This window comes from Eptatretus burgeri, chromosome 12 (genome assembly GCF_056783735.1).
Source record: "Eptatretus burgeri isolate ZD-2024b chromosome 12, Ebu_testis_v1, whole genome shotgun sequence".
Lineage (NCBI taxonomy): Eukaryota > Metazoa > Chordata > Myxini > Myxiniformes > Myxinidae > Eptatretus > Eptatretus burgeri.
This window is the reverse complement of record NC_140972.1, coordinates 17,963,627-17,973,927: the sequence shown is the minus strand read 5'-3', so window position 1 is coordinate 17,973,927 and position 10,301 is coordinate 17,963,627. Positions and strand designations below refer to the sequence as shown.

The following is a 10,301-nucleotide window of genomic DNA, read 5'->3' as shown; positions in this document are numbered from 1 at the left end:
CATGGTGTTTAGCTCTACACCCTTCCACCTGCCCTGCTCCACTCTTGAACACCAGACTACCAGTCTCATGGGGTCCCAAGCAGACAATGCATTCCTCTTGCCTGGTTCCCTTTGTGAGTTCAGAGTGAATGGTGGCTGTTGAGCCTAAGGGGTCATTTCATTGTTTAAGTATTTAAGCTTATTGTGTTTGTCAAGAGATTCTATCCGTATCTGTTCTGTGCTTATTAAACTATTATAATGCATTCAGTCTGTGTGCTCGTCAGTACATGTTATCTTTCACATGCCAATGGTTTGGATTATTGAGCACCTTTGGATGATTAATTCAGAGTTAATTCTAATATTTGATAACCAACGTCTTTTTGACCACATTCGGAATATGGATATATGCGAAATATCACTCGGGCATGATCCCTGTTTCATTTCGTCATCCACAGAGGGATCTCTGTCATGTCCAGTCTCTGCATGAGCCATGCTTGTGGTTGTGGTTAAGTGGTTGACTTGGGCTGTATACATGCCAATACTGAACTCCAAATTAATAAACATCATGCTGTCTTAAAAGTACAATAAGGCACTACTATTTCTCTAACATGCATGATTACAGCAAATTGTGCTGCTGCAATTACTTCTGTACAGTATTATAATTTACAATTAACATACTTCCACATTAAAAATACTTCATATTTATCAGATTGTCACTTATAGTTTAAACCATAAGATTATTGTTTCAATTATAAGTGACAACCACAAGACTTGGTTGTGTAATTGTTAGCATATCTGCTGTGAGTCTGGGAAGTTGATGGTTTGAATCCTGGCCGAGTTATACCCAAGACTTTTAAAATGGTATGTGCTGCTTTCTTGATTCGTCAGAGGTTGACAACCATTGTGCAGGCTTGATGGAACAACTGTCTCCTCCTGTGTTGAATTTCCTTGTTAGAGAACTCATTATTAGGATGAGTATTATAATTGTAGTACTCTATTTTAAGCCAGGTAGAATTTAAACTCTGTTTTTACATAAGTTAGTGACTTTATATCGTCCAGTTGCACTTTTAAATGTAATTCGCAATACCAACCTTCTCTCTCACTTGCTTATCATGCCTAGCCTTTAGATTCTGTTCATCGATTGGTTAGTTTGCACCATGACGTAATCGCAGGAGACTACTTAAGAACCACCCAAAGAGAGGGATTTGGAGAAAAGAGGCAAGAGGGAGCGAGGGAGCGAGGGAGAAGAGGAAGAGGAAAAGGAAAAGGAAGAGGGAGAGCGAGAGACAGAAATAGTGATAAAGAGAGAGAGATAGAGATAGTGATAAATATAGGAGATAGGGAGAGAAAAAAAGAATAGAGAGCAAATCCGGTGCCTTTTGAAAAAAAAATTCCTTCAATTAAATTTCTGCCTTATTCTTTTCAGCAGAGCTTCAAACCAAGGTAAGAGGGTTGGGAAGGTAATAATAATGTGAATTATACTATTTTAACTACAAGAGAGATGCAACATGCTTCTGCCATAAATGACGTTATAAGGAAAAGACTTAAATTGGAGTGCATTTCCAAACAACATATATATATATATATATATATATATATATATATATATATATATATATATATATATATATATGTATATGTATATATATATGTATATGTATATATATATATATGTGTATATATATATATATATATATATATATATATGCATATACATATACATATATATATACATATACATATATATATACATATACATATACATATACATATACATATACATATATACATATATATATATATATATATATATATATACATATATATACATATATTACAACTCATTTGCTATAATCACAATAGCATATCACATTCACAGTTCCGCTTACTCATAAATTTACATGAATCTCACTGTATTTAAAAAAACCAATAATTTCAATTTTTATACCTTAATAAAACAATGATTTTGATATTGTGAAATCCTGCAAATTTTTCCAACTCACAACTGTGTATTCATAATGATATGAGAAAATGCTTTTCCTTTGAAACCAAACATCAAAGTAAATTCGCAAACACATAGTCTTAACTACATTATGCCATTTACCAAAGTTGCTTTCACCCAAAACTTTTGCTCTGTAATGATTATATGCTGTGTTCTAAATTTAATTTGGTGATTAACAGAACAAACAAGTAATGATTAATCTCTCATAGCAGAAGTATAAATGTGGATTTTTGACTTGTTAATGTATCTCATCACAATTAACATCCTGTAATAAATTATTGTTCTCATACTATGAAAAATGTGCAAAAGTTCTATCATTGCAACAGTTTAGTATGAGCAATTTGTGTTTCAATGTTATAATTTAGGGGGTGCGGTGAAGAGAAGACTGCTACTTTCATTAATGGCATTAAAGAAAGACGTAATAAACATTTGTAGATTTACTTTTTGTCTGCTATTTAACCTGGCAAACTGCAACTTAAAACAATTTTTGTCTGTTCCAAGTTGCAACTTAAAATGTGTCCCAAGGGTATTATAATGGAATTAATATCACTATTAACAAAATATGCTTTTAAATTGTTTGCTGTAGTTTACCATTCTCTCAAGTGAGTTGAAGCTGGTGCCTTTGCCCTTGTACCGAAAAGATAAGCACATGGTTTAGTGTAAGATTAACTCTTAACTGTGATGTTTATCTGTGGTTTAGTATCGAGAAAACCTTCTCACCTTTTCCCTCTCTTACCAACAAATTCACACTCATGTGAACACAGTTTAACATTATATTAATTCAAGAAGGAACATTATTACCACATAAAAAATTCCGTGAATCATTCTTACTGCAACAACAAATTGGGAAAATTGAATAGAGCATGTGCAGTTATACGTCGGTTCAGGATTTATGCCATAAAACACCTTAATGTACAAACAATTCTAGTAGAGAGTATGTGTATTCGTTCAATTCCACATTGTTCTTCTTTTGCCTTCAACAGTCGTGTGTATCTTCAATTCTGACATTGAAAAGAAAATATTGATTCCCAAAAGCAGCTAAGTTGGTTTCCTCCAAGATGTGATCGTATGTGTCATAATTAGTCATACATTCCCTTCAACAATTTCTTCCAATATAAAGGAAATGTCATGAGTGACGAATTGCCAGGATAACTCGCACAAAGCCAAATATTCTCTTTTTTTTTCCTTATTTGTGAGCATGCAGTATCTAAAGTCAACTTTGTTTTTAACATAAACTTGACTCCTTTCTCAATCAAGCACTGTTTGCACAAATTCACATCAGTTAGTAACTCCATTGGTATATCACCCTATGTTGGTGTTGTGAAACTCAATCTTCAAGGTGAAAGTTATCTGGTTGCTAATTCCACCCATAAAGCAATCCCTTTAACCTTTTGGGTTTTTGAATTTTCGAGGCTCACATGATACAAAATATAATCAGGAAGGAAAGGTAAAATAATTCATTCTTTGACTTGTCTTGAATAACCAATTTTTGTCTGTTGCATTCCATTCAATTAATTTTTTGAATTCTCAGAAATTTGAGGCCATTGTATTCCAGCAAATCTTTCAATTTCCATTCTTCATATAATCTTTGGTTTTCTTCTGCTTCTTCCAGGTAACCTCCTATAACCAAGCCAAGACTAATAATGTAATAAAACTTTCTCTACATTGCAAGCTTGCAATTATTTTGTCCACTGGTTGTTCATTCTTGCTCCGTGTCAAGCCCCTTTTAATTGTTCGCAATGTGTCATCGAGTTAAGTTTTCTGTAGAATCCATTTCATTCTCTTCTTGTCTCTTTTTGTGATGTCAAGACAGCATCATGATCAATTTTTGTGCCATCTTCTTTGTAAGAGACATTTCACTGCCGTCAGTCATATTACACACCGATTATAAACTTTAATTTTCACACAAAGGCAGTTTGCTTTTCTTGACATTAACAAAAGTACATTACAATAATTTCTACAAACTTTCCAAATATGCATTAGCAATTTCATCAATCTACTCTGTTTGCAAACTTCTTACACATCACTTTATGTCAAAGTGTATTAGCAGTATCTTAATGTCAATGTAATAAAACTGTTTTTTATGAAACAGCAACTTTTTTCTTTTAAAAAGTAATCCTGGAGTGCACCATGGCGATGATGGAGTGAAGGGTCTAATTTTCCTGCTTACAGAATATAAATACTTAAATGCGAAATACTTTTTTTCATCCAGCAATTTCATGAAACAGCATTTTCATTTTCATCCTCCAGTATTAAAATTACAATATTTCAGTTAATCACTCACCGTGCAGTATAGAATAAAACTGATGAATGGAAATAGATTCAGATTCAGACAATAGAAAACACGTATATTATGTTTCTTTGCCAATAATTGCATCAATTACCAATCTGTCACTTGTTTAAATATTCATCGTTTTTAACATGTTCATAAAAAGAGCCTTACAATTGATATTTAACTGTGTAAGATTTTGTGTTAAAGGCTGGCTCAAACTCTCTTATTCAAAACACTGATTGCCTTGCACTTTTGGATTGTAAGATGTGTGAGACATTAAGAAAAAGCACAAGACATTTTCAAAACATTGTATAATTCATGCCAAGGTAATCATTTAAACATTACAATGGCAGTATTGTACGAGTAAAAAAAAAACGGGTTGGGTCACTCGATCAAGATCAGGTTATTTAGACTTCAGTAAAACATCAGGAAGATTGATGTTTAAAGGTGAAGTAAAAAATTAATCCGATGATGGGGTGAAGGGTCTAATTTACCTGCATACAGAATATAAATACTTAAATGCAATAGGTTTGATCCCTGACAAAATTTGACTTCAAATGTGAGATGGAAGGTCCAATGCATAAACCAAGCTCTGCCCCTCTCACCACCAGGAATGCTCGATCAGCCAGAGCGGCATTGTTTTTTTGTTTTAACATCGATTTGATTAAGAATTGCAATTTTTTTCTGTGACGTTGAGCAATTGTCCTTGGGTTATAGAATTGTATGAAAATCAAAGAAAAGGTTTAACACATACACAACTCACTCTCAATATAAATATAGATTCAGAAGATAAACAAAGAAAGGCAATGTTACCATAAAAAAGGAATAAATACAGAATCAATGGTATAAAAAAGAATAGAGATGCCACTAAACACATGATGGCAGATCAGTCAAAGGAGAGTCAATCATAAAACTGATGAATGGAAATAGATTCCGATTCAGACAATAGAAAACACGTATTTATGCAATCGTTTTAAATTCCACAATGAAACTCCCCAAATCCAGGATCATGCTCGCCTCCACTCATCTGTTCTTATTTTTCCCACCTGTTTAACCAACTTCCATGTTCTCCTCAATCTCATTCCTCACTCCGCATTTTTAAGACAGCTGTTCACCACCAATTCAGATCATCCCCAATCCAAAACCAATATCTTTTTGAAACCCATTATATGCCCCCACCTTCCCCCCACCGCAAATATTGCTTCTGTGTCCATCTAATCCACCTGCCCCCCTCCCTCCCACATCTCCCATACCCCTCATCCTTCCCTGCATCCCTTGTTTGTCAACCTGTTTATTGATATGTTGTGCCCTGTTCCATTATGCATTGTCGCTCTTACATGAATTTTGACTGTATACCAAAAAAAATACTGGACAACATTTTTATGCATCTTATATCCTTAAGAAATTATTAAATTACATGCATTTTCCACTGTTTTCATTCGATAATTTTTTTTTTTAAGACCATTCTACGAAAGGTTATCAATTTTTTGCTTTTAAAAGCTCTCGCTCCTCAATTTCATCCTCTGTGTTTATACTTTTCCTATAGCTATTTTGTTAATTTCTATTATTTTTCTAACCATTACTGCAAGTTCCAAACCAAATGTTGTCGAGTTATCCAAGGAAAGCAAACAAATTTAACTTTTTTAACCACATGAACTTTTTGAGACTCCTCTTTTAACGGCCTCCAAAACAATAATTGTCTATTTGGAAGGGTTTCAGAATTACCTCAGGAGTCGTTTTGAACAATTTATTCAACAAGATTTGATTCACTCTCTTCACAGAAAATCATGAACCATCTATACGAGTTTCTTTATTTTTTTTTTTTTAAGCATGCAAAGGCCTCCTGAATGAATCTAAACTATCGAACATCCGAGTTATTTACTGATTCTTGGCATGCAATTCCACTGACCGATCTGTAAAAGCCCTTTACTTTTCTTAAGCTCAGTACTTTGCTTTTAAATTCCAATGTGAACAAAAATTGTTCCTATTTTTTTGAATTTTCTAATGGTGAAAACTACATTTCTCTGTGACATCTTAATTGCATGGGTATGTCAATACAGCAGACACAACACGATTCAGACCTGGCAATTAATAAAACTTGTGAAAATCCTGGTGAGCTTTGCACACTGCCCCTTTTTGGTGGTGGTTCATGGTTATGTCCTGTGGAGGTATCTGTGTGTAACCTCATTTGCTATGGATTTTCAGCAACTTTTGTATTAATTATATTCATAAAGCCAGGATTTATTTTTGTATACAAGGAGGAATAATTTCTCAGTGACCCAATTGTGCACTTCCATTACCGGATAATATTCCAACATGTCAATAGTCCAGAAAAATGTATTAATAATTTGGTGTGAGAACATGAAATAAAGATAAAACGTGAGATTTCCACATGAGACGTATTCTTTGTAAAAACTGCATTCTAACAGTGCTATGAAAGCTCTGCTATGTAATATGTTCTTAAATTCATCGATCATTTTTATAATAATCAGAAAAAACCTTTATACAACTATCCAAACTGGATTATTATGATGGAAAAGGAGCTCGCTAGCTCCATACATATTACAAAACACAGAGGAGGGTAGGAAGGGGAAGAGAAAGGGATAGAGAGGTTGGGAGGAGGATAGAGAAAGGATGATAGAATGAAGGAGAATCTTTGGAAAGGGCAGGCGGACATGTTGGAAGTTTTTTTTTTTTATTGCATTTGGAATTATAAAATGTAGATTGCTCCAAAGAGTGAAACCTCATGTGACAAAGGTTAACCTACTGACTACAGTGATCAATAAAAAAATTTTTACATGGTGTTCATAGATGGGCACAGTTTGTAAAATAGTCACAACCACCGACACTGATAGTTAATGACGGAAAGAGATTCCACATGGGCTTTTGTACAGTTCCACAAGTGCACCTTCATTTGTTTGCTTCATTACTGCAAACAATTATTTTTTCACATGACCTCAGCTGAATGGTTTTATAAAATAATTATGCACAATTAATCCATTTCCAAACTTTTTAACCTTCTTCTTAACAACAACAACAAAAAACCCTTATCTTACAATCAAATTCTATCCAAAGTACTTTTCACATACATTTGTTTCAGCAATGAGATATTTCCTCAGATCCTCTCTTCCATTTTTCCAAATGACTTCCAATTGATTCGTGATGTCTGATTGACTTGTCACTTATCAAAACGTTCCATTTCTGCACACTTCTGCTCTTCGAGTCACACTATTTCTGTTTCATATCTTTAAATGATCCTGCTGTTTGATACAAATTTAATTTTCATCGAAGCTCAATATTCACTCGTGCTTTTAACTGCATACTTTAATCATTATTATTCCTTCATCACGATTGAAATATAATGTTCAAATAACAAGACAAAGTGCCCAAAGTTTAAACACATTTGATGACTCACAATTGATAAATGCACAATTATTAAAAGTTCTTATTTTTGCTTGGCCAAAGCAGAGATTTCAACAGACCTCTTTGGATAAAAGGAAATAATCTGACAACTTTTAACAGATGGTGAGTTGTAGAGATAAAATATTTTTGGCTCACTTCTCTCTTTTTTTTTCCTGGCTCTAGGTTGAGAAAATTAATTCACCAGTGGATGTTAATCTGCGGATTTCCGGTTTCCAAGTGTGACACCAATCAAATCCGTAAACCTCTGGCAAACTATCGAAAGTGTTTCACATCGAGTGTCAAGATGGAACGATGGTTCAGCAGAATGGCCATGTTTTGGATGCTCTTCTTGGGTGAAGTCCAGTCTCAGAACGGGACAAAATGTTCAACAGACTGCACGTGTGATGAAAACAAGATGAGTGTGACCTGCAAAGGCCTGAAGAACGTACCAAACGATATTCAAAAGGATGCCAAGAAACTCGACCTTAAGTACAACTCACTGAGCAAGCTCGACCCCACGGCATTTCACGGCCTGAGTGCAAAGGTGTGAAGAAGTGCACAGGACTATCAATGCATTAGTTTTGTTGCAGAGTGGGATGGTGAGGGTATAATTATGAAGTGTGAAGTGTGTGAGAGGAAAATAAAGATGAGAGGATAATGAGGTTTAACATCTCATTTAAAACACTGAAAACACCCCCCAAAACTGATCCAGACGGTGTAACCTGCCGAGGTACGATGGAATCTGTAAATAAAATTACCAAAGAGAACACATTTCAAGCTGGATGTCCAACAACAACTCAACAGATGGCAACCTCGCCAGCTTCAACAACAACAACTGAGATCATGTCAGTGCAAGAAAAACAGACCAAGCCAAGAATGAAAATATTTCAGGAAGTTCCCACCGAAGAGCTTTTCTCAAAGGCATCGATATTTTTTTGCCAGGTTATTTTCACTCAGCATGTCTCTCTTGTGGTGATTCACATTTTAGCAGAGATTCTGCTTTTGCACATTGTGTGTGTTGTTAGAAAATGATAACTTTGAGTTTGTTCTCCAGCCAAAGCTGAGTGATTGATTTGTTTGTATGAATCGTTCTACGGGAATTATATTTGCTTTCAATACTGATCGCACACTGTGATGATTACGCAGATAGTCTTATATAACATATAACGCACAATGTATATCCAATGATCAAACTTTGCAAAAAATCATGATATCTCTGAGAAATTTGGTGCGAGTTTTGTTTGCGTGCGTCTCGTTTTGATAAACAAGTGTAATTGTTTCTGCAATTACATCAAATGTCTGCACCAGGTGGTTACAAGGTGTGCTTAAGCAAGTTTAATTATTTAACGTCAACAACAGTGAAAGTTTCTATAAATCGTTTATGGTTTAAAAAACAATAAATAGCAAAACCCCTTTATTGTGGTGAGGCTGGGCTTCGGTTGATAAGTTATCATTTAGTTGAATCGGCTTTTCCTTCAAAGCATGTTTTCCTGTTTATGAAGTGATATTTTACTCTATTTGCTTGGAGTGCAGTGTTAAGTTGCTGAACATGCATCATTAATAATTTCATTTCGCTTTTGTGTCTATGATACTAAAAGTAATTAATTATTTAAATTTGAATTTGAATGAAAATCTCACAGGCCTAACTTACAACCATGCCCCCCCCCTCATAGCCTCCTCCACTGCCCCACCCTTTTTCTCTTTCTCTCCCCCCCCCCCCTTATCTTATCTAATAGTGGTACACCCCAGATGTTATGCTTCCACTTCCTATATTGTTTCTAACAGCATTTGTAACAAAGAAACACACGAATAAAAACAATTGTATATTTATGTAAATGACTGATGTGTTTGTCATTTTTGACGTGATGACATTGTGACCCAACACCGTTGACCATTGTGAGCCAATCAGGAACAGCGCTCCAGTTTTTAATTACACTCAGAGACACTCTCATGCCATGTGTGAATGAGTTTACAACAGCAAATCAATCATTTCAAGAACTCCCCAGGCAAAATAGGGAAATAAAATCTTCTCTTTCTTCTTTTCATTCCCCTTGTGAAAAAGCAAAACATCCACCAAATTATGATCTCAAAGAATAATATTCAAACCCACCTATTATAATTCTAATTGATTATAATCAATTGTAGGATAAACACCTCCTTCAACTTATGTTTGGGTGTCTTTGAGCATCATATACTGGCCTATTTTCCAAGGAGTGGATGAGCTTGTACTGATGTCATTCAAATAGTTCATGTTTTCGTCCAGAAAGTTTTTGAAAAGAAAGATAAAATCGACACCACCTTGATAACGCAACCACCACCACCCCCCCCCACCCTCCCAAGCCTCCCCCAATAAAAAAAAAGTTTCATGACATCCTTCTCTACACTGATAGCGATTAAAATCTTCTACAAAGCAAGTAGTCGTCATAAAATTGGATTTGGATGGAATGTTAAGCGTATTTTTCGACTATTTGTTTTGTCCAAGGTTGCGCTTTTGTAACTCCGTCACTTAGCAACTTGCTCTATGAGTGAGTACATTTGTGGTTAGTAAGTGCGGGAAAGCTGGCTAACAGGATACAGTCTGTAATTGATTAACAACTTGCGTTTTGACCTCATCACTAAAATCTGTTAACCTGTCAATCACACCCT

At 34.8% G+C, this 10,301-nt stretch overlaps 1 long non-coding RNA gene across 1 annotated transcript; it reads left to right on the top strand.

The window, feature by feature from the left end:
* The first annotated feature begins 542 nt into the window (after positions 1 to 542).
* LOC147015185 (uncharacterized) lies at positions 543 to 9,494 on the top strand. Its single transcript, XR_015050232.1, has 2 exons — positions 543 to 1,422; positions 7,839 to 9,494. It is a non-coding gene; the product is annotated as an uncharacterized LOC147015185 (long non-coding RNA).
* Positions 9,495 to 10,301: the final 807 nt, after the last annotated feature.